At 31.2% G+C, this 24,096-nt stretch overlaps 2 long non-coding RNA genes across 2 annotated transcripts; both read right to left on the bottom strand.

Moving 5' to 3' along the window:
* Positions 1 to 4,181: 4,181 nt before the first annotated feature.
* LOC119612876 lies at positions 4,182 to 5,352 on the bottom strand. The gene is made up of 3 exons (XR_005232182.1): positions 5,291 to 5,352; positions 5,132 to 5,223; positions 4,182 to 5,070 (listed from the first exon to the last, which is right to left on the bottom strand). It is a non-coding gene; the product is annotated as an uncharacterized LOC119612876 (long non-coding RNA).
* Positions 5,353 to 13,782: 8,430 nt separating this feature from the next.
* LOC119612877 lies at positions 13,783 to 14,955 on the bottom strand. The gene is made up of 3 exons (XR_005232183.1): positions 14,894 to 14,955; positions 14,736 to 14,827; positions 13,783 to 14,674 (listed from the first exon to the last, which is right to left on the bottom strand). It is a non-coding gene; the product is annotated as an uncharacterized LOC119612877 (long non-coding RNA).
* Between the last annotated feature and the right edge of the window lie 9,141 nt (positions 14,956 to 24,096).

Genomic DNA, 24,096 nt, shown 5'->3' with positions numbered 1-24,096 from the left:
TCTAGTCTATAGTCTAGTCTATAGTCTAGTCTATAGTCTAGTCTATAGTCTAGTCTATAGTCTAGTCTATAGTCTAGTCTATAGTCTAGTCTATAGTCTAGTCTATAGTCTAGTCTATAGTCTAGTCTATAGTCTAGTCTATAGTCTAGTCTATAGTCTAGTCTATAGTCTAGTCTATAGTCTAGTCTATAGTCTACTCTATAGTCTAGTCTATAGTCTAGTCTAGTAGTCTAGTCTATAGTCTACGTCTATAGTCTAGTCCTATAGTCTAGTCTATAGTCTAGTCTATAGTCCTAGTCTATAGTCTACTCTATAGTCTAGTCTATAGTCTAGTCTATAGGTCTAGTCTATAGTCTAGTCTATAGTCTAGTCTATAGTCTAGTCTATAGTCTAGTCTATAGTCCTAGTCTATAGTCTATCTTAGGGTCTGGCTAGAGTCTAGTCTATAGTCTAGTCTATAGTCTAGTCTATAGTCTAGTCTATAGTCTAGTCTATAGGTCTAGTCTATCAGTCTAGTCTATAGTCTAGTCCCTATGTCTAGTCTATAGTCTAGTCTATAGTCTAGTCTATAGTCTAGTCTATAGTCTAGTCTATAGTCTAGTCTAAGTCTAGTCTATAGTCTAGTCTATAGTCTAGTCTATAGTCCTATCTATAGTCTAGTCTATAGTCTTAGTCTATAGTCTAGTCTATAGTCCTAGTCTATAGTCTAGTCCTATAGTCTTAGTCTATAGTCTAGTATCATGTCTAGGTCTATAGTCCTAGTCTATAAGTCTAGTCTATAGTTAGTCTATTAGTCTAGTCTATGTCTAGTCTTAAGTCTAGTCTATAGTCTAGCTAAGTAGTCCTATAGTCCTAGTCTATAGTCTAGTCTATAGTCTAGTCTATAGTCTAGTCTATAGTCTAGTCTATAGTCTAGTCTATAGTCTAGTCTATAGTCTAGTCTATAGTCTAGTCTATAGTCTAGTCTATAGTCTAGTCTATAGTCTAGTCTATAGTCTAGTCTATAGTCTAGTCTATAGTCTAGTCTATAGTCTAGTCTATAGTCTAGTCTATAGTGTAGTCTATAGTCTAGTCTATAGTCTAGTCTATAGTCTAGTCTATAGTCTAGTCTATAATCTAGTCTATAGTCTAGTCTATAGTCTATAGTGTGTTCCGCAAATGTTGAATACCTTTTATGTTATTTCCAAGAAAAATCCATCAGCATAATTAGCATAGTTTTAAATTACACTGTCATCAAAATCATAAGTTAAAATGTGTAATAGTCATTAATTACCATAATATGAAACTTAATGTTAAACTCTACTAAAATTTACCTTATTTCGATTTATTTAAACTAGTATTGGCACAGTATGTAATTGGTAAAACAAGTATCGCAATTGCATAATAACACTAATGCCTTTTTGGGTAAAATTTATAATTGTTTTGCTTGAATGAATGTTTGAATGTGTTATGTGTGACGTCATTGAATGTTCAAACTTTTTACAATAGATGTCACTGTTAGGCCTTCGCAATTCGTATGCGGTTGTTGAATTTGCTATTTATAATGTGTAGGAGCATTGCCAGATGCAAATGAGAAACAAATTCAACATGTTAACACTATGAATGCCGGTTGAAAATAAAACTAATCAGATTCGACTTTACATAGATGAAGAGAAGATGCTTTAAATGCCTTTATAATTGGAACTATCTAAAGGATGTTTGTTGTTTTTATCATATGAACAACTATAATAGCCCACTCTTGCCATAAGATGTTCATATTTATTATAAACATATTGCTATTGATATTATTAACATTTTAAAGTGATACCTTAATTGCTTATAAAACTGCTGGGTATCCCTATACTGAACATACAAACCTTCAAGTACATCCGCAAATAAATATAGAATTTTATTTATATCTAAATTTTAATTTATATTATTTTTATCCATTAATTTATATTATTTTTATCCATTTTCTGAAAGAGGCTTTATATGGGGGCTAGGGGCAAATATGGACCAAGCCCGGTAAAATTTTTTCAATATATTTATATTTACATAATATTTTATTGTGCTGATATTTGTGTCTATAAGTTAATTTGGGACATTCAAGTAATTTTCTGAAGGGGACTTTGTATGGGAGCTAGGGTCAAATGGGGCCCGATCTTGTTACGCGCTGGTTGCAAGACGAATAATAAAAATTGGTTGAGATTTTCAGAATTCATATTCCTAAACCTTAAATAAAATATTGCTTAAGAGGCATGTTAGGTGACTTCCCAGCTAGCTATAGGTGCGGTAAATTTTGGTTCTTAACCCATATATTCTATTGCGCGTAAGCATATAACACACTACCCATGCCAAAGAAATACCCATAGTGTGCCTAAAGAAAACTAAACTTCAAATTATAATTCACAAAACGAACCATGGCAAGATGTAACGCCAGGTAGGGTACACTTATTCCCACCCACTGACAACAGGTCAGACGCCGTGACAAGAAAAATACCCTTATTATAAACTTGTCCCTAGTTTAGACACGATTTTCTTTTTACTTACTGAAGTTCATATTTGGTTTTAGTTATCATTCCCCCCCCCGTTTAAATTATTTAGAACTGCATTATGTATGTTTTCTATAAATTCAATAAAACTATATTTATTGATAGCATTTCAATAAAAATTCTTAAAATTAGAATCATAAAAAAAAAAACTTTATAAATTCAACAAATACGAAATTATAATTAGGATAATTAATACAAATTTATATCTGACATTGCCTTTCAAATTTATAATGTCAGATTTGTAATAATAATTATAAGAATATAATAACACAAAAAAAAATTATAAATTTACTCACACTTTGTAGATTCGTACTTATTTTGAGGTTCTTAAAATATCAGCAACATGACTTGATGGGCCCAGCAACCATGATGATGTTACAGTTGATCAATTTTAAATTCGGTTTATAATGTTTTTGCTACACTCAGAAATCTTTATAATATAGAAATAAGGCTGAACATTTCTTATTGATTTTTCTTTCTCAAATTATTTTCATTGCAATTTGAATTCTTGATATTTTTTTTTTTTTTTTTTTCTTGATTTGATTTGATGCAAATTAAATTTTAATAATTCAAATTATTTCAATTTCATATGATTTTTTTTTTGTGTAATTTTAATTTTTTTTCTATTTAATTACAATTTTTTTGTTTGTTTAAATTGAGTTTATTTTAACAAAAAAAAAATTATTTTATTTGGAATTTCGCTTAATTCAATTTGGTTTCACTAAATTTCGAATTTTATTAAATTAAAAAAAATTCACTTGACAAAATTTATGAAACACATATATGTATTAAAATTATAAATTTCTTTAAATAATTTTATTTCCTTTTATTTAATTCTGATTTACTTTCTTTTAGCACTATTAAAATTTCATCAAATTTAGACGCTACTTTAACATTCACTTATTTTAAATTATACATATTAATTTTCACTTTGTTTTAATTAACAAAAAAAAAAAAAAAATAATTTCATTTCTTTAAATTTTAATTTGCATTAAATCTTCACATATTTTAATTTTTTTGTACTGGTATTATTTTTAATTTAACCCAATTATTAATTCATTTTTGATTTCATCATTGAATTTTAAATTAATATAATTTTGTTTCAACAAAAGAATTGATTTTCTTTTTTTCTAGTTTTCCTTAGATTTTCCTTTCACATTTCATATTCAAAATTATTTCCCAAAATACTTCATTATTTAATTCACTTTTCTTTTCAATTATATATGCTTCACTTCAAATTCGATATTTGTTTGGTAAAAATTATATCCAATTCAAATTAGTATTACAAAATTCTACTTTTTGTTAGTTATGAATGATTTAATGAGTGATTAGTATGAATTTTTGATTATAATAATGAATGAAGGTGAAAAAGTGATTTATGGAAAAAAAATTTAATTTCTCAAAAACTTTTCCTTTGTATCAATATTTATTTCTATTACTCTTCAACATCTTTCTCTTATTGAAATATATTAACAATATTTAATATGAAGTAATATTAAACTATATTTGATCTTAATTAAAATTAAATCATATATAATTTACTTCTAATATTGTTAATGTTAATTTTTAAGTATAAACTTTAGGACTAATTAATTTAAATCGTTAAATTTTAATTTAGAAAGGTAGCATATTTAGTTAGTAAAAAAAATAAAAAAAAAGGATTTTAATTTTGAATTTTATAATTTCTGAAATTTGATTATGGATTTAGTATTATGAAAATTGCGATTATTTTGGATTAGACTATTGATTATAATTGATATTAGCAAAATATTCGATTCTTCTATTTCTGCAAATTTAATATTAAAACATAATTTCCAATAGATTTTTTCTTCCTTTTGCTGTTATTTCAGAATAACTAATTTTAATAGATTTAAAAAAAAATCGTCAATTCCGAGAATATTATGTACTTAATTTTAGGTATTCTAATTTGTATTATATCGAGTCACTTAGATCAAAATATCTTTCCTTATGTAAATTAATTTACTAGAACCGTCGAATTATTGTTTTTTTCTTTTTTTTTTTTTTGGTCACTTAAAAATTTTGATTTTCGTTTTACTTATCCGATTAGATGATTGGTGACACGTGGTTATAGTTATGTTCTCACCACGTGTGTTTATAATCCAAGGTTTCACAAATCTTCTTGGCACGTGGCAAAATTTGGAAGTAGGACCACGTGTGATAAAACAAATGAGGTTTCAAACAACCTATTTGGCACTCGGGTAAGGGTGGCGGTTGGTCCACGTGGGTTGGCGTGACAGGACTACGTGGGCTAAAACGACTGAGGCTTCCAACAACCTCTTTGACACCAGGGTATGGGTGACAGTAGGTCCATGTGGGTTGGCGTGACAAGAGGACCACGTGGGCTAATAACCATGAGGTTTAACAATACCTCCTTAAAATTTGGGTAGACGTGACGAGTGGACCACGTGTGCACTCATATATCCAAAAACTGGAGACTCTTTCCGCAGTCCTTCAATGGAACTGTTAATAGTCCTCACAATATCTGCCGACACCCAGGAATCACACTTGAAATTTTTTCCTATAGAAAAAATCACATTGAGAGGACAAAATACAAAAGGTTCCCTAACAACAGGTCTTACCTCGTACTATTAAGTTTCCTTAAAGAAAATTCTTAAATAATAATTCGCTCCAAGGACACCTGGGCTATTAAATTGTCTCACTATCCTTTTCCCTATTGAAATTTTTTTTTTTTTTTCTTTTAAATTCAACTTTTTCCAATTTTACTTTATTTAGCTTACTTTTCCGTATTTGATGTTTTATTTTCAACGTTCACTTCAATAATGACTTGGTTACAAAAATTGTCAAATTCTAGAAGCAAATCTTCAAGAATATCCCGTTAAAATTTTTGCAAAAAAAAAACATACATATGTAAAAAAAAAGGAATGAATGGTAATGAAATATTGCCTAAATATTTTTGCATTAACCTAAATGAAATAGAACTACACATGAATGCATAGTTAGTTGACAACAAGGAGAAAAAAAAAAGAAATAAATACATATGTAAAAAAAAGTAAGCAAAAAAAAAAACTAAATCAAAAGATCTACTCTCAATGAGTGACTTTTGCATCAACAGCAAAGAAAAGTAAAAAAAACTGGTGCTCTTCGTTGTTAAAAAAAATTAAAATTTACAACAACAACCAAATCCATTAATATGTTAAGAGTGTGGTTGTAAAAAATGCTAACTCTTTATCAGTGAACAGTAAGAAATAAAGAGATCATTACATTTATTAACGAAGAAAAAATTTAAAGAGATTAACCCACAACACATCATGTGTATATTTATACTCATAAATATGAGTGTAAATAAAAGAAATATGTAGCTGTTTTACTTGTTAATTTAAAAGAAGTGTGGGAAGGAACCCTTAATGAAATTTTGTGTTTTTCTAAAAAAAAATACTAAAATTCAACAAATAAAAAGATTGTTTATGACAAGAAAATCGTAACAAACCTGCTTTGAACTGAAAGTTTTCCTAAAATGAAGTTCAAACAGGAACCGATTTTATTTTGTTTGCATTTCCTGATGTACTATGTATAATTTTGTAATGATATATTTTCTCGACACAATTTTTATTATTCGAAGATAAACGTGTGGCTCGACCCACAAAAGCTGGGCAAAAGTCACAATTTTAGGTCCGACGCGTGATACTTTCCTACATATTTTCCTTTTTGATCTTCTATATCATATAAATTATTACCTATTTTCTTTCTTATTTTGCATTTGATGTATTTGGGCACAAATTTTCTATTTATATGTTTCGACATATTACTCAAAATGTGGTTTTTTCTAAACACAATTTGCCCTTCATGGTATTGAACAGGCCTGCTTCGAAGATTATATGTTTTAGAGGCCTTAATATGTGCATTTGTCAAGTTTTCACGAATTTTGTCCCTGATCTTGGTCAACTTATCTACATTATCCAGTATACAGACATCTTCGCCAGGCAAACATCCAATTCCATCTAGAATTCTATACCCAGATCCATGTTGTATCATGTTTTGACCAAATGTTGCATAATATGGACTGCATTTTATTGCTGTATGGTAGTCACTCCTTAATATAGACAGTATTTGAGGAATATATTTATCCCAATCTTTGTGGTCTTTATGGCCCTGTAGAAAACATCGAATTTTTGTAATTATCTCTCTGTTAGCGCGCTCTGATGCATTTGACTGCGGCGCATAGAAACCCGTGGTAATGTGATTTATTTCATACATGTCATAAAAATCTTTGAATTCTTTAGAAACGAACTGTTTAGCATTATCGCTATGAATGTATCTAGGAACACCAAATGTTGGAAATAGTTCAGACTCAAAAAAGAGAATAACGTTTGCAGTAGTTGCAGCCTTTAGTGGTTTTAAGAACAAAAATTTTGTCAAATGGTCTAAACATATGAATATTACTGAATTTTTCGCCTTTGTAAATGGATAGGGACCAAGGAAATCGCAGTATAATCTCTCAAATGGTCTATTTGTAATAACTTGGTTTCCCATTTGAGGCCTTGAAATTTGATTTGACGACTTTACACTCTTACATATATCACAATTGGCTATATATGTTTTAATGTCATTAACCATTGTTGGCCAAAAGTATTTTTGGCGAATTCGATATAATGTTTTCGTTAAGCCACCATGACATGCAGCACAAGAATTATGAGCTGATTTAATGACATTTTCCGACAATGATTTTGGAATCCATAGCCTCCAAAGAGATTCCTCTTCATCCTCTGAACCTTTTCTGAAATTAACTCGTTTTAAAACCTTGTTTTCTGATATATAAAGATCTGGGAATGACTCTTTGTTTTCCATAATAGTCTTCCGAAGTTGTTGGTAATCGTCATCTTCGAATTCCGGAGCTGATAAATCTATTTCTAAAGGTAGTTCAGTTAGAGTCAAGTCTTCGACATCCATTCTCGATAAGCAATCAGGTACAATGTTCAATGTTCCTTTTCGGTGTTCAATTTCAAAGTCATAACGTTGAAGCTTTAGGCTCCAACGTGCCAAACGTCCACTTAAATCTTTTTGTGACATAAGCCACTTCAAAGATGAGTGATCCGTGATGATACGGAAGCGCAAACCCTCGATATACGGACGAAACCTATTAACACTTACAATGGCAGCCAAACATTCTAATTCAGTTACCGTATAATTCTTTTGGGACTTATTGAGCTTTTGAGACACGTATGCTATTGGGTGTTCTTTTCCCTCATCGTCGTATTGAAATAATACGCCACCCACTCCCACTTTAGAAGCGTCACACTGTATCACGAATTCTTTCTCAAAATCGGGTTGTGCCAAAACTGGGGCAGAAGAAAGAGCCATTTTTAATTTCTCAAATGCTAATTTAGCCTCTTCTGTTAAGAAAAATGTACCTTTAGATTTCTTCAAACAGTCTGTTAGTGGTCCAGCGAGGTCGGCGAAATTATTGATAAATGAGCGATACCAGTTCGCCATGCCAATAAATCTTCGCACCTGTTTAGGGTTTTTAGGTAAGGGAAAATTTTTAATACATTCGACTTTAATGGGATCCACTTTTAGACATCCATTACCCACAATGTATCCTAGATAGCGAATCTCCTTTTGACAGAATTTGCTCTTTCCTACGTTAATCGTCAATTTAGCTGCCTTAAGACATGAAGCTACTTGGGACAAAAGATTAATGTGCGACTCGAAATCTGAACTGCAGACTAATAAATCGTCCAAATATATGAACACATTCTCTCGTAGACGAGAAGGTATAACCTTGTCCATTAAGCGACTCATGGTCTGAGGTCCGTTACATAATCCGAATGGCATATATTTGTAATGGTATAACGGTTTACCTGGTATTACGAAAGCAGTCTTTTCCTTAGAAGAATCTGTTAGTTTTATTTGTAAGAAAGCGTCTTTTAAATCAATTCCGCTAATAAAAAATGTGTCTTTGAGTCTACTTAAAAGTCCGTTTATGTGAGGCAGTGGGTATGAATCCTTTTTAGTGACTTCATTGAGTTTCCTCGAGTCTATGCATAGTCTCACTTTTCCTGGCTTTCTAACTAACACGGCTGGAGAACACCATGGGGAATTCGATTCTTCAATGACACCCATGCTCAACAACCTATCAATTTCCTTAAATGCCTCTTCCTGCCTTGGAGGAGAAAGTGGATAATGCTTACACTTTATTGGTACTGCGTCACCAGTTTCAATGTGATGTTGCAGTAAATCCGTACTACCCAAACCCAATTTTTCGTATGAAGGAAATTCTAAAATGGTCTTGTCTAAAAGCAATTTCTGTTCTGGGGTAAGTTCATGGAAATTGTGATCTAAGCTCAAGTCAGAAGAAATTTCTGAAATGTTACACTGATTAGTTGGAATTAATTCAGGGGCTAACGCGAACTCTCGCCAAAAATTTGTACCAAAATACGCAACTTGGCTCAATGAAGGAACTAAATAAAATTGAATAGGCCTTGTTACTCCTTTAAAACGTATTGGAAGAGTGCAGAAACCTACGACATTCTGTTTACTACCATTTGCCGTTCGAACAGACGAACTAATCGGTGTATAAGATAAATTATTTTTTTCTAAAAATTGTAAACAGTCTTTGCCTAAAACTGACACATTAGCACCCGAATCAAGCAAACCCACTAATGTGTCGTCCATTACTTGGACCTTGGCAAATGGTCTGTCATCTGATCCGTGAATTATGGTAGACTCTAGGAGTTTTCGAAAATGTTTTCTTTTCTTGAAACGCAGCCTGCATTTCATTATCTTAAATGTTGGGCCTTTAGTAGTTTTCCGATTAATTGCGATGGTCTTATCCTTCTCGTTTTCGCTGGTGAAATTACTATATGTCTGAGTGACCTTATCGTTAGAGGAGATATGTTTTGTAAAATTAGTACTAGGGCTTGATATATATAAGTCAAATGTTTGTGTAGAATTTTCTTTACTAGAAATTTCATTTATGGAATTAAAATTTGGTAAAGAATTTGAAGTTTTCGGATCACGTTCGTAGCTTAGTTCAAACTCGGGGTTTGAGGGGGTGGACGAGTGTCCCCGGTTGCCAGTTCGCCCACTTTGCGATTTCCCTGAAATACATGGTTATTTGGACACTTTGGTGTCAAACTACCCTTCTGTCCACATTTGAAACAAAATGGCTTTTTAATTTCTTCGGAGCAATATATGTAGGAATGACCGTATTCCAAACAATTCCAGCATTGAATGCGGGAATAGTCATATTTTGCTTTCCGATTATTCAATTGTAGTGCCTCTAATTGAGGATCTATAGTTTCAGAATCGCAAATTTCCTCAGAAGGATTATCAAGTTCACTAATGTTTCTAGGCGAAGCTATGTTCTGAGTTTGAAATTTTGTGTCTCGTAGAACCTTCTCCGCTTTTCGGGCAATATCTCGGAAATCGTTTATATCGCGTGGTTGTGAATTAAATAATAAAAATCTTAAATTTGAATTTAGATTCCTCTTCATAATATCTATTAGTGCAGAATCTGGCAATGGATTTTGTAACCTTAGATTCATTGTTACAATTGAAGTATGGAAATCGTCATACGTTTCCTTATATTGTTGCCTACGCAACGAAATCTTCAGTAAAACATCATGGTCCGATTCTGCATGTCCAAATTCTTTAATTAAAGCGTGACGTAAAATTGAATAGCTAATATTTCGATTTTGCTTCGCAAAGAGCCAATACCATTGCTCAGCACGACCATCTAATAAAATGTGAAAATTCGAGAGTAAATGTTCATCGGAACATTTAGTACGCGAGCAAAGTGTTTCAACCTTGAAAAGAAAATCTGAGATAGATCCGGTACCGTCGTAGGATATTTTCCACTTTTCCAATTTCACATTTGGATTTTCAAATATTCTACTTTGACCTTCAGATATATGGTTAGAGTTTGAGAATGGTGTATTCGATGACGAAAAATTTGGTAAGTTTAAGTGGTTGTCTATTTGAAGTCACTGTAGAAGCACTACCAATTTGAGAAATGCTTTCCCTAATTGAATGTAAGTTCTCTACGAAATTCTTCCTTGTGTACTTCTCATAGTTTGCTGCATCAATTCTATTAATGAATCTAACGAGGACGTATTGTTTGGGTTTACACTATTTGGATTAGGAGCTAACGACGCATTATTGTTGGAACCAGAAGGATATTCGAATGGAGTTACGTTCGGATTTAAGGACGTTCTTGCGGGTACTTCCTCAGAAGCTATACAACTGAAAAGTTGTGGATGTGACGCTGAGTTTTGCTCGTCCATAACTATTATAGTCCTGGAACAGATTAGACTGTAAACTATTTGAACTATGAGCTCTTTCGACTTGTGGGGGTGCTACTGTTTTATTTGTAGGGGAGTGAATAACTTTTGGTCTTTGACTTTTGGGACTACCCTGAAGTTCTATAGGAATGTTATTGCGTGAAGCAGATAAACGTCTACCTCCTCTACTAATTGAATTATTTGTAGAGCCTCTAGATGAATTTCTAGTGTTCATAACGAAATATTCAGAATACGAAAAAAAATCTAAAGTATTTATAATTGAAATATATTGTGGTATAAGGAGCTTAAAAAAATAAAAAAAATGAACTATATGTAAACTAATTCACTATTAACAAATTGTAATAACCAAAAAAAAAAAAAAAAATCAAATATGTTTGAGATCAAGTATCATATATGTTAGGGGGGAATAATAACTTCAACTAAATTAACCAAGAAGCTAAAAATCGTGTCCATTGAAAAGTTTAGTATGATTAAACTTCTAATAATAAAATTTAAATAAATTAGCCTAGGCTGTGTCAGGTTATAATACGGCAACATAAAAACCATAACAAGAAAGATAAATACGGACTCGTATAATATTCCTGACACAATGTTATCGTTCATTCTCAATGCAACTAAAATCGTAGTAATTTGCAACCTTCAATATTAGGACTCCTGAGATAAAAAAAAACAATAACCTAATGAGAACAAATATTTCATGCATACAGATTTTCCAATTCGCAGTTAGATTCTGAGACTTTATAGTCTGATAGAAGTCTAAGACTTAATTAGAAAATAGTGTACAAAAGTGTGTACAATACACACAACAATATTTATTTAACCCATTATAGCCAAAATAAATTTGTATCGTTTTGGATTTCAAATAAAGTTAACTGGTGTTGTTTGTTTAAATTAATATTCAGCCTGAAAAGGCTTTCCGTTGGGCGCCATATATGTTACGCGCTGGTTGCAAGACGAATAATAAAAATTGGTTGAGATTTTCAGAATTCATATTCCTAAACCTTAAATAAAATATTGCTTAAGAGGCATGTTAGGTGACTTCCCAGCTAGCTATAGGTGCGGTAAATTTTGGTTCTTAACCCATATATTCTATTGCGCGTAAGCATATAACACACTACCCATGCCAAAGAAATACCCATAGTGTGCCTAAAGAAAACTAAACTTCAAATTATAATTCACAAAACGAACCATGGCAAGATGTAACGCCAGGTAGGGTACACTTATTCCCACCCACTGACAACAGGTCAGACGCCGTGACAAGAAAAATACCCTTATTATAAACTTGTCCCTAGTTTAGACACGATTTTCTTTTTACTTACTGAAGTTCATATTTGGTTTTAGTTATCATTCCCCCCCCCGTTTAAATTATTTAGAACTGCATTATGTATGTTTTCTATAAATTCAATAAAACTATATTTATTGATAGCATTTCAATAAAAATTCTTAAAATTAGAATCATAAAAAAAAAACTTTATAAATTCAACAAATACGAAATTATAATTAGGATAATTAATACAAATTTATATCTGACATTGCCTTTCAAATTTATAATGTCAGATTTGTAATAATAATTATAAGAATATAATAACACAAAAAAAAATTATAAATTTACTCACACTTTGTAGATTCGTACTTATTTTGAGGTTCTTAAAATATCAGCAACATGACTTGATGGGCCCAGCAACCATGATGATGTTACAGTTGATCAATTTTAAATTCGGTTTATAATGTTTTTGCTACACTCAGAAATCTTTATAATATAGAAATAAGGCTGAACATTTCTTATTGATTTTTCTTTCTCAAATTATTTTCATTGCAATTTGAATTCTTGATATTTTTTTTTTTTTTTTTTTTTTCTTGATTTGATTTGATGCAAATTAAATTTTAATAATTCAAATTATTTCAATTTCATATGATTTTTTTTTGTGTAATTTTAATTTTTTTTCTATTTAATTACAATTTTTTTGTTTGTTTAAATTGAGTTTATTTTAACAAAAAAAAAAAATTATTTTATTTGGAATTTCGCTTAATTCAATTTGGTTTCACTAAATTTCGAATTTTATTAAATTAAAAAAAATTCACTTGACAAAATTTATGAAACACATATATGTATTAAAATTATAAATTTCTTTAAATAATTTTATTTCCTTTTATTTAATTCTGATTTACTTTCTTTTAGCACTATTAAAATTTCATCAAATTTAGACGCTACTTTAACATTCACTTATTTTAAATTATACATATTAATTTTCACTTTGTTTTAATTAACAAAAAAAAAAAAAAATAATTTCATTTCTTTAAATTTTAATTTGCATTAAATCTTCACATATTTTAATTTTTTTGTACTGGTATTATTTTTAATTTAACCCAATTATTAATTCATTTTTGATTTCATCATTGAATTTTAAATTAATATAATTTTGTTTCAACAAAAGAATTGATTTTTTTTTTCTAGTTTTCCTTAGATTTTCCTTTCACATTTCATATTCAAAATTATTTCCCAAAATACTTCATTATTTAATTCACTTTTCTTTTCAATTATATATGCTTCACTTCAAATTCGATATTTGTTTGGTAAAAATTATATCCAATTCAAATTAGTATTACAAAATTCTACTTTTTGTTAGTTATGAATGATTTAATGAGTGATTAGTATGAATTTTTGATTATAATAATGAATGAAGGTGAAAAAGTGATTTATGGAAAAAAAATTTAATTTCTCAAAAACTTTTCCTTTGTATCAATATTTATTTCTATTACTCTTCAACATCTTTCTCTTATTGAAATATATTAACAATATTTAATATGAAGTAATATTAAACTATATTTGATCTTAATTAAAATTAAATCATATATAATTTACTTCTAATATTGTTAATGTTAATTTTTAAGTATAAACTTTAGGACTAATTAATTTAAATCGTTAAATTTTAATTTAGAAAGGTAGCATATTTAGTTAGTAAAAAAAATAAAAAAAAAGGATTTTAATTTTGAATTTTATAATTTCTGAAATTTGATTATGGATTTAGTATTATGAAAATTGCGATTATTTTGGATTAGACTATTGATTATAATTGATATTAGCAAAATATTCGATTCTTCTATTTCTGCAAATTTAATATTAAAACATAATTTCCAATAGATTTTTTCTTCCTTTTGCTGTTATTTCAGAATAACTAATTTTAATAGATTTAAAAAAAAAATCGTCAATTCCGAGAATATTATGTACTTAATTTTAGGTATTCTAATTTGTATTATATCGAGTCACTTAGATCAAAATATCTTTCCTTATGTAAATTAATTTACTAGAACCGTCGAATTATTGTTTTTTTCTTTTTTTTTTTTTTGGTCACTTAAAAATTTTGATTTTCGTTTTACTTATCCGATTAGATGATTGGTGACACGTGGTTATAGTTATGTTCTCACCACGTGTGTTTATAATCCAAGGTTTCACAAATCTTCTTGGCACGTGGCAAAATTTGGAAGTAGGACCACGTGTGATAAAACAAATGAGGTTTCAAACAACCTATTTGGCACTCGGGTAAGGGTGGCGGTTGGTCCACGTGGGTTGGCGTGACAGGACTACGTGGGCTAAAACGACTGAGGCTTCCAACAACCTCTTTGACACCAGGGTATGGGTGACAGTAGGTCCATGTGGGTTGGCGTGACAAGAGGACCACGTGGGCTAATAACCATGAGGTTTAACAATACCTCCTTAAAATTTGGGTAGACGTGACGAGTGGACCACGTGTGCACTCATATATCCAAAAACTGGAGACTCTTTCCGCAGTCCTTCAATGGAACTGTTAATAGTCCTCACAATATCTGCCGACACCCAGGAATCACACTTGAAATTTTTTCCTATAGAAAAAATCACATTGAGAGGACAAAATACAAAAGGTTCCCTAACAACAGGTCTTACCTCGTACTATTAAGTTTCCTTAAAGAAAATTCTTAAATAATAATTCGCTCCAAGGACACCTGGGCTATTAAATTGTCTCACTATCCTTTTCCCTATTGAATTTTTTTTTTTTTTTCTTTTAAATTCAACTTTTTCCAATTTTACTTTATTTAGCTTACTTTTCCGTATTTGATGTTTTATTTTCAACGTTCACTTCAATAATGACTTGGTTACAAAAATTGTCAAATTCTAGAAGCAAATCTTCAAGAATATCCCGTTAAAATTTTTGCAAAAAAAAAACATACATATGTAAAAAAAAAGGAATGAATGGTAATGAAATATTGCCTAAATATTTTTGCATTAACCTAAATGAAATAGAACTACACATGAATGCATAGTTAGTTGACAACAAGGAGAAAAAAAAAGAAATAAATACATATGTAAAAAAAAGTAAGCAAAAAAAAAAACTAAATCAAAAGATCTACTCTCAATGAGTGACTTTTGCATCAACAGCAAAGAAAAGTAAAAAAAACTGGTGCTCTTCGTTGTTAAAAAAAATTAAAATTTACAACAACAACCAAATCCATTAATATGTTAAGAGTGTGGTTGTAAAAAATGCTAACTCTTTATCAGTGAACAGTAAGAAATAAAGAGATCATTACATTTATTAACGAAGAAAAAATTTAAAGAGATTAACCCACAACACATCATGTGTATATTTATACTCATAAATATGAGTGTAAATAAAAGAAATATGTAGTTGTTTTACTTGTTAATTTAAAAGAAGTGTGGGAAGGAACCCTTAATGAAATTTTGTGTTTTTCTAAAAAAAATACTAAAATTCAACAAATAAAAAGATTGTTTATGACAAGAAAATCGTAACAGTTTATATGGGAGCATTCCTTTTACGGCATACGGTTTGATGGTGGGTATAGAGATTCGGCACAGCCGAATATAACACTCTTATTTGTTATATTAATTATTTTATTATTGTAAAGAATGTCCGATTAATTTATCACATTTATATTTATTTTATTATTATATTTATATAATTTATATATGATTTATATATATCTAACATTTGGACTGCACCAAATAAATCTTATTAATTTGTTTTATAAACTAACAACATGATATTTTAAAGATTTTAATAAGGGTAATGTTAACCATCGTAAGATATGAAAAGTAAAGTATATTAAATAGTGTCTATCAAAAGGGACAGGTATTTCGAATTATGGGTACTTTCCTGTCAAGGCGTCTGACATTAAGTCAGTGGGAGGGAAACATTGTACCCCTATGTGGCACAACAACTGGCCACCGTTTAGTTTTCACTAGTTGACAATATCAAGCTTTATTCTTTTTATATTTAGGCATACTATAGGTACATTTAGGCATGGATAGTATGCTATATGCTTACGCGCAGTAATATGAGATAAGACTTATCATTGCCTCAAAATTTAGCTAGCTGGAAAACCTTTCAACATGCCTCTTAATCTCATTTTATTTGTTTTGGTTTGCGATTGAACTCGGACAGCAATTTTCATTATTCATGTAAGCCTGACGCGTAACACAGGTCCATCCAAAAAAACCCTATTTTTTATGGAAAATTCAATTTTGAGCAAAAATTCTCAAATCGCAAAGTAGATATCAAATTATAGTGACCTGTTTTATATGACCCAATATGTTCTTAATCATTTTGTAACGGGTTTCGATAACCCCGCCCCTGGTATGGATATAATAGGCAAAAAAACCCCATTTTTGGGATTTTTTTAAACTTTTTTGGGAATTCCGGGATTTCTAATAAGAAAATTCAAAATTTTTATTTAATTTTGGATTTTGAGTAAAAAAATCTACCAAACTGTAAAATTTCATCAAAAAATATTCATAAATAAAATTTTTATTGCAATTTGAAAATTTGTATCTTCGCAAAAACTGAATAAAAAACATTTTTTATTTTTTTTTTAAAAAGTATTCCGCGAATTTTTTAATTTCAAAAATTATATACAGTTTTGAAAAATAGACAAAATTACCTTTCCATTGATATATAACATTCCTACCTAATGTTTTTTAAGGGAAAACTCAACATCTTTTAGAAAATTTACTTAGCACTATTATTTTCATCCATATATGTAACAAATTTGAGAGTTAACCTTATGGATGAAAATAATAGTGCTAGGTAAATTTTCTAAAAGATGTTGAGTTTTCCCTAATTAATTTGTCACTTAAAAAACATTAGGTAGGAATGTTATATATCAATGGAAAGGTAATTTTGTCTATTTTTCAAAACTGTATATAATTTTGAAAATTAAAAAATTCGCGGAATACTTTTTAAAAATTAAAAAATTGCGGAATACTTTAAAAAAAATTAAAAAATGTTTTTTATTCAGTTTTTGCGAAGATACAAATTTTTCAAATTGCAATAAAAATTTTATTTATGAATATTTTTTGATGAAATTTTACAGTTAGGTAGATTTTTTTACTCAAAATCCAAAATTAAATAAAAATTTCGAATTTTCTTATTAGAAATCCCGGAATTCCCAAAAAAGTTTTAAAAATCCCAAAAATGGGATTTTTTGGTTTTTTGCCTATTATATCCATACCAGGGGCGGGGTTATCGAAACCCATTACAAAATGATTAAGAACATATTGGGTCATATAAAACAGGTCACTATAATTAGATATCGACTATGCGATTTGAGAATTTTTGCTCAAAATTGAATTTTCCATAAAAAATAGGGTTTTTTTGGATGGATCTGGTCCCCTCGGTATCAAAAATTTTTAGGTTTTGTTTCATTTATCGCATTTTATGTAAAGTCAGCTTTTCAAAAAGTATAAATTCTATATACATCTTCTTAGAAACTTTTTAGATAACTTAAAAAGAAAAAGATACTTTTTTCCAAAAAAAATGGCAAAAAATCGCCTTTCTATACCCACCATCAAAAAAGATGGGGGGTATATTGATTTTGTCATTCCGTTTGTAACACATCGAAATATTGGTCATAGTCCCATAAAAGTATATATATTCCGGGTCCTTATTAAATTCTAAGACGATCTAGCCATGTCGTCCGTCTGTCCGTCCGTCCGTCTGTCCGTCTGTCTGTTGAAATCACGATAGGGACCACACGAGAGGAGCTAGACAGTTAAATTTTGCATAAACATTCTCTATTATTAAGCTTTGTTTGGTATTGAAAATAGGCAATATCGGTCCACTTTTTCGGATAGCCCCCATACAAGTAGACCTCCAAAAAACAGCTTTAACGGGCATAACTGTTTTATAAGTAGGAGTATAGCAATGAAATTCGACATAAAGAAGTTTAATGTGAGCCAAAATCTTTCAACCAAATTTTTTGAGGATCGGCCTATAAATGACCCTACCCCCCATATAAGGTCCCCTTCTGAAAATTACTTTAACACTCATTACTGGTCCCAAAATGCAAGTATAGCGATGAAATTCGGTATAAGTATGTTCCTTACGAACCAAAATCTCTCTACCAATTTTTTTTAGGATCGACCCATAAATGACCCTACCCCCTATATAAAGTCCCCTTTAGAAAATGACTTTAACACTCATTACTAGCCTAAAAATTCGAGTATAGCGATGAAATTCAGTATAAGTAAGTTTCTTACGAACCAAAACCTTTTAACCAATTTTTTTTAGGATCGGCCCATAAATGACCCTACCCCCCATATAAGGTCCCCTCCTGAAAATGACTTTAACACTCATTACTGGCCCTAAAATGCAAGTATAGTAATGAAATTTGACATAAATAAGTTTCATGTGAACCAAAATTTTTCTACCAAATTTTTTGAAGATCGGTCCATAATTAACCCTACCCCTCATATAAGGTCCCCTTTAGAAAATTACTTTAACACTCATTACTGCTCCAAAAATGCGAGTATAGCGATGAAATTCGGTATAAGTAAGTTTCTTACGAACCAAAATCGCTCTACGAATTTTTTTAAGATCGGCCCATAAATGACCCTATCCCCATATAAGGTCCCCGCCTGAAAATGACTTTAACGCTCATTACTGGCTAAAAAATATGAATATAGCAATAAAATTTACACAATTAAGTTCCTCGTGAGCCAAAATCTTTTTAATAACTTTTATGTGGATAGGTCCATAATTGGCCCTACTCCCCCTATTGCGTCCACTTCAGGTATTAGATTAAACGATCATTACTGGCTTAAAATATGAGTTATGAAATACGGTTATGAAATTCGCTCCGAATTCCATGCGTCATGATTTTTACATAATTCTTTCACTGCTTAATATATAAACTTGTTGTTAAGCGAATAAAAAAAAATTGCGAAAATCGGGAATATTTGGACCCGCTATTATCAAAAAACTAAAGTAAGGACGGTAAAAATTTTAAAATTTTAATTTTCAAATGCGAATATCTCCTAAACTATAAGAGATAATTTACTGCTACGACGACATTTTTTATAGTGCTCGATGAGGAGATTCTATATACGTTTTAAAAATTTAACATAGCCGAGGTGTCCTAATTTGAGGACCCCCCGCCGGGCCCCTGGTTGGCCTATAAGGTCCAAATTCAAAACCTACTCGACAACACCTCCTCTTTGTGCATACCAAATTTCATTAAAATCGGATTAACCGTTTAGAAGTTACCGAATTATTTCCCTCTTTTTTTTTTCCTATACCACTGTGCAACATTGACAGTTTTCACGTTATGACAGTCATTTTAAAGCATTATGATTGCACTTTAATATGGTATATCATTTGTAGCATAATGTGTATTTTTACAAATTGGTCAATTTGATAGATCGGTAGAATTATTGTTCTATGTTAAAAAACGCTGTAATTTGAGGTTCCGATATGGTTGTGAATAACTTTGACAGTTTTCATGCTATGACAGTCATTTATGCATCATTTTAAAGCATTATGATTGCACTTTAATTTGGTATATCATCTGTGGCATAATGTGTTCGTCTAAAAAATGGTCAATTTGATGGATCGGTAGAATTATTGTTCTATGTTTAAAAACGCGGTAATTTGATGTTCCGATATGGTTGCAAATAACTTTGACAGTTTTCATGCTAGGGCAATAGTTTATGCATCATTTTAAAGCATTACAGTTGCACTTTATTTTGGTGTATAATTTGTGGCATAATGAATTTTTACAAAAATTGGATAGATCGTGCTATGACAGTCATTTATGCATCACTTTAAAGCATTATGATTGCACTTTAATTTGGTATATAATTTGTAGCATAATGTGTGTTTTTACTAATTGGTCAATTTGATAGATCGGTAGAATTATTGTTCTATGTTTAATAAACGTGGTAATCTGAGGTTCCGATATGGTTGCAATTAACTTTGGCAGTTTTCGTGATAGGATATTTATGCACCATTTTAAAGCATTAAAATTGCCATTTGTTTTGGTATATAATTTATTGCATAATGTATTTTTAGAAAATGGCCAATTGGATAGATCGGTAGAATTATTTTCCCAGGTTTAAAAAGGCGCTAATTTGAGGTTCCGATATGGTTGCGAATAACTTTGACAGTTTTCATGCTATGACAATCATTTATGCATCATTTTAATGCATTACGATTGTACTTTAACTTGGTATATCATTTGTGGCAAAATGTGTTCTTCTAAAAGTTTTAAAAATCCCAAAAATGGGATTTTTTGGTTTTTTGCCTATTATATCCATACCAGGGGCGGGGTTATCGAAACCCATTACAAAATGATTAAGAACATATTGGGTCATATAAAACAGGTCACTATAATTAGATATCGACTATGCGATTTGAGAATTTTTGCTCAAAATTGAATTTTCCATAAAAAATAGGGTTTTTTTGGATGGATCTGGTCCCCTCGGTATCAAAAATTTTTAGGTTTTGTTTCATTTATCGCATTTTATGTAAAGTCAGCTTTCCAAAAAGTATAAATTCTATATACATCTTCTTAGAAACTTTTTAGATAACTTAAAAAGAAAAAGATACTTTTTTCCAAAAAAATGGCAAAAAATCGCCTTTTTTTAATTTTTAAAATTAAAATGCCTATAACTTTGGACTCAGTCATGATTTTTACATAATTCTTTCACTGCTTAATATATAAACTTGTTGTTAAGCGAATAAAAAAAAATTGCGAAAATCGGGAATATTTGGACCCGCTATTATCAAAAAACTAAAGTAAGGACGGTAAAAATTTTAAAATTTTAATTTTCAAATGCGAATATCTCCTAAACTATAAGAGATAATTTACGTATAATAATTTATTATACGAAATTTTTTTTAAATCGGAACACAAATGAAGAAATAGGATCGTTTTAAAAATTTAACATAGCCGAGGTGTCCTAATTTGAGGACCCCCCGCCGGGCCCCTGGTTGGCCTATAAGGTCCAAATTCAAAACCTAAACTCGTCAACACCTCCTCTTTGTGCATACCAAATTTCATTAAAATCGGATTAACCGTTTAGAAGTTACCGAATTATTTCCCTCTTATTTTTCCTATACCACTGTGCGACAAGTGGTAAAGGACGCGGGGCGATGGCTAAACATTATATTACGAGGAGCTATAGCAGGAATTTATTTAATCAATCGCAAGCTTCCTCAATAAACCCAACTGCAAACCCACAGGGGCAATTAGAGTTTACACCTGATAGGAATTTGATACGTTCTAACCAGGATAATGGCACACCATCTGCACAAAACCCAATTTCTCATAGGTCCCCTATAAACACGGAAAATAATGTAGATTATGCTCGAATAAATTCTATGATTCAGGATACTTTGAGTAAATTGGTACATAATTTAAATATAATGCAAAATCCTCTACCAACTAATACTTCTCCAAATTTATCAAACCATTCACATGTTCAGAATCCATTACATAGACCTCCACCAAATACCCAGCATGATTCAAACTTTAATAATATTCGAAGTAACCAACCTGTTTCATTTTCAAATGTATCCACATCTAGTAATTTTTATCACACCGATAAAATAACCAATATTATACAGAATTGGAATTTAAAGTTTGATGGGTCCTCGAATGGTCTCCGCATTGAGGAATTTTTATACAGAGTACGCTCCCTAACTTATGCTACATTTGGTGGTGATTTTTCGATTATTTGCAATAATTTGCATATTCTTTTAGCCGGAAAGGCAAGAGATTGGTTTTGGGCATACCACAAAAAAATTCAGACTGTACAATGGGACGAATTTTGTATGGCTATTCGTAGTAAATATCGCGATTACAAATCTTCGTTTGAGATTCAGGAGGAAATCCGGAATCGAAAACAAAAGCCCGGGGAATCTTTTGACTCGTTTTTCGATGATGTTTCTTTAATGATGGATAGGTTGCCTTTATCGATGCCGGAAAATGATTTTGTTGAGATCCTGATCCGGAATCTGAGACCTGAGATAAGACAGGATCTCTTATACGTACCAATTTATTCTGTATCAGATCTACGTATATTTGTACAAAAAAGATAAAATTTTCTGAATGATTATCATGTTAGGCGAAATTTTACTACTAGAGGTCAAAATATAATGCCGTCTCGTGGCCATGTGGCAGAATTCTATGCCACGGAGGATTTGCTATCTAAAGAGCCTCTCATAGAATCTGAACCTTTATAAACGCAGTTAATGGAACTCCGGCCACATTTAAATGCTGGAATTGTGATGGTTTAGGCCATCACTGGGAAGACTGTCTTCAAGAAAGGCAGATCTTTTGTTATGGCTGAGGTGCCAAGGGCATATATAAGCCCAATTGCGCAACATGTATAGCCAGAAAGGCAAATTCGTCAAAAAACTACCGGCAAAATGTTCCAACAAAGGAACAACTTTAATTGACGATCCCAAACATATTATTATTGATAAATTTGCTTTTAGAAAACCTGAAATATTCAATAATAACACAGAAACTTTGATTGATGACAAATTGTTACCTGAAAATATTAAAATCTTAGAAAGAAATAGCTGTAGAATTAATAAATCAGATGAAATTTCAAAAATCCTATACCCTATAATTCCTTATCACAAACGTTTCGAAGCATATATGGAAAGACGAAATGCGATTTTCAATGTATGTCCAATTTCTATAACTTTAAATCCCAAGCCAAAGGGGTCAACTCTGCGATTACGTCGTTATTGGAAAAGGAAAAGATTATGTCGTAAGATTCTAATTTCTACCATTATTTCAGACCCAAACGATATGCGCTATTATGCACAAGTTTCCTTTCTTGATTTTTCCGAATTAGGGTTACTTGATACAGGCGCTAACGTAAGTTGCGTAGGCTCTGAACTTGCTCATCATAACTTCTCAAAATATTCAAATTTCTATAAATGCAAGTCATTCGTCAAGACAGCTGATGGACACTCACAGAATGTCATTGGTTGGCTTGACGTTGACATTACTTTTCGAAACCAGACACATAAAATCAAATTGTTTATTATTCCATCAATTGCTCAGAGGTTGATATTAGGCATTGACTTCTGGAAGTCTTTTAATCTATTTCCCGAGGTTATTGGCTCGGTTAGTACCAAAAATTTTAATAACATGTCCAATAGTTTGTCTGAATCGTCCGATAATAAAGAATTGTCCGCCGATTTTAATTTAAAATCTCTTAATACAGATGAATCTTTATACCCTCTCTCCCTTAGCCAACGTCAACAGTTAGAAACTGTTATAACCTTTTTCAAAATTTCGAAAAACAAGGGTTGGGACGAACCAGCTTAATTAAGCACTCGATCGATGTAGGTAATTCTACACCGATCAAGCAAAGGTTCTATCCAGTTTCTCCCGCTTTGGAGAAACTGATGTTTGGCGAACTCGATAGAATGTTGGCACTAGGGGTGATCGAACCATCAACGTCCCCCTGGAGTTCGCCAATGAGATTGGTTGTAAAACCAAATAAAGTCCGGTTGTGTATTGATGGTAAAAAAGTAAATCTGGCAACGAAAAAGGATGCTTATCCTCTACCTAGTATCGAAGGGATTTTTTCAAGGCTTCCGAAAGCCAACCTAATATCAAAACTCGACTTGAAAGACGCTTATTGGCAGATTGCCCTCGATGACGAGTCCAAACCTCTGACGGCGTTCACAGTTCCGGGAAGGCCTCTCTATCAGTTTACTGTGATGCCTTTCGGACTGTGTAACGTGCCTCAGACCATGTGTATGTTGATGGACGAGATCATTCCATCGGATCTCCGTCATTGCGTCTTCGGTTACCGGGATGATTTGGTCATTGCGTCTGAAGATTTCGAAACTCACTTGGAAGTTCTAGTACGAATTGCAGCACAGTTCAAAAAAGCTAATTTGACACTAAATATTTCAAAGAGTCGATTTTGTGTGACTCAAGTAAACTATTTGGGCTACGTGATTGGTGACGGCGGTATTACAACTGAC

This window comes from Lucilia sericata, unplaced genomic scaffold (genome assembly GCF_015586225.1).
Source record: "Lucilia sericata isolate MDLA Ls3-8-SP2 unplaced genomic scaffold, ASM1558622v1 Contig001857F_arrow, whole genome shotgun sequence".
Taxonomy (NCBI): Eukaryota; Metazoa; Arthropoda; class Insecta; order Diptera; family Calliphoridae; genus Lucilia; species Lucilia sericata.
The sequence above is the reverse complement of the archived record's forward strand: the minus strand, read 5'-3'. Positions and strand labels throughout refer to the sequence as shown.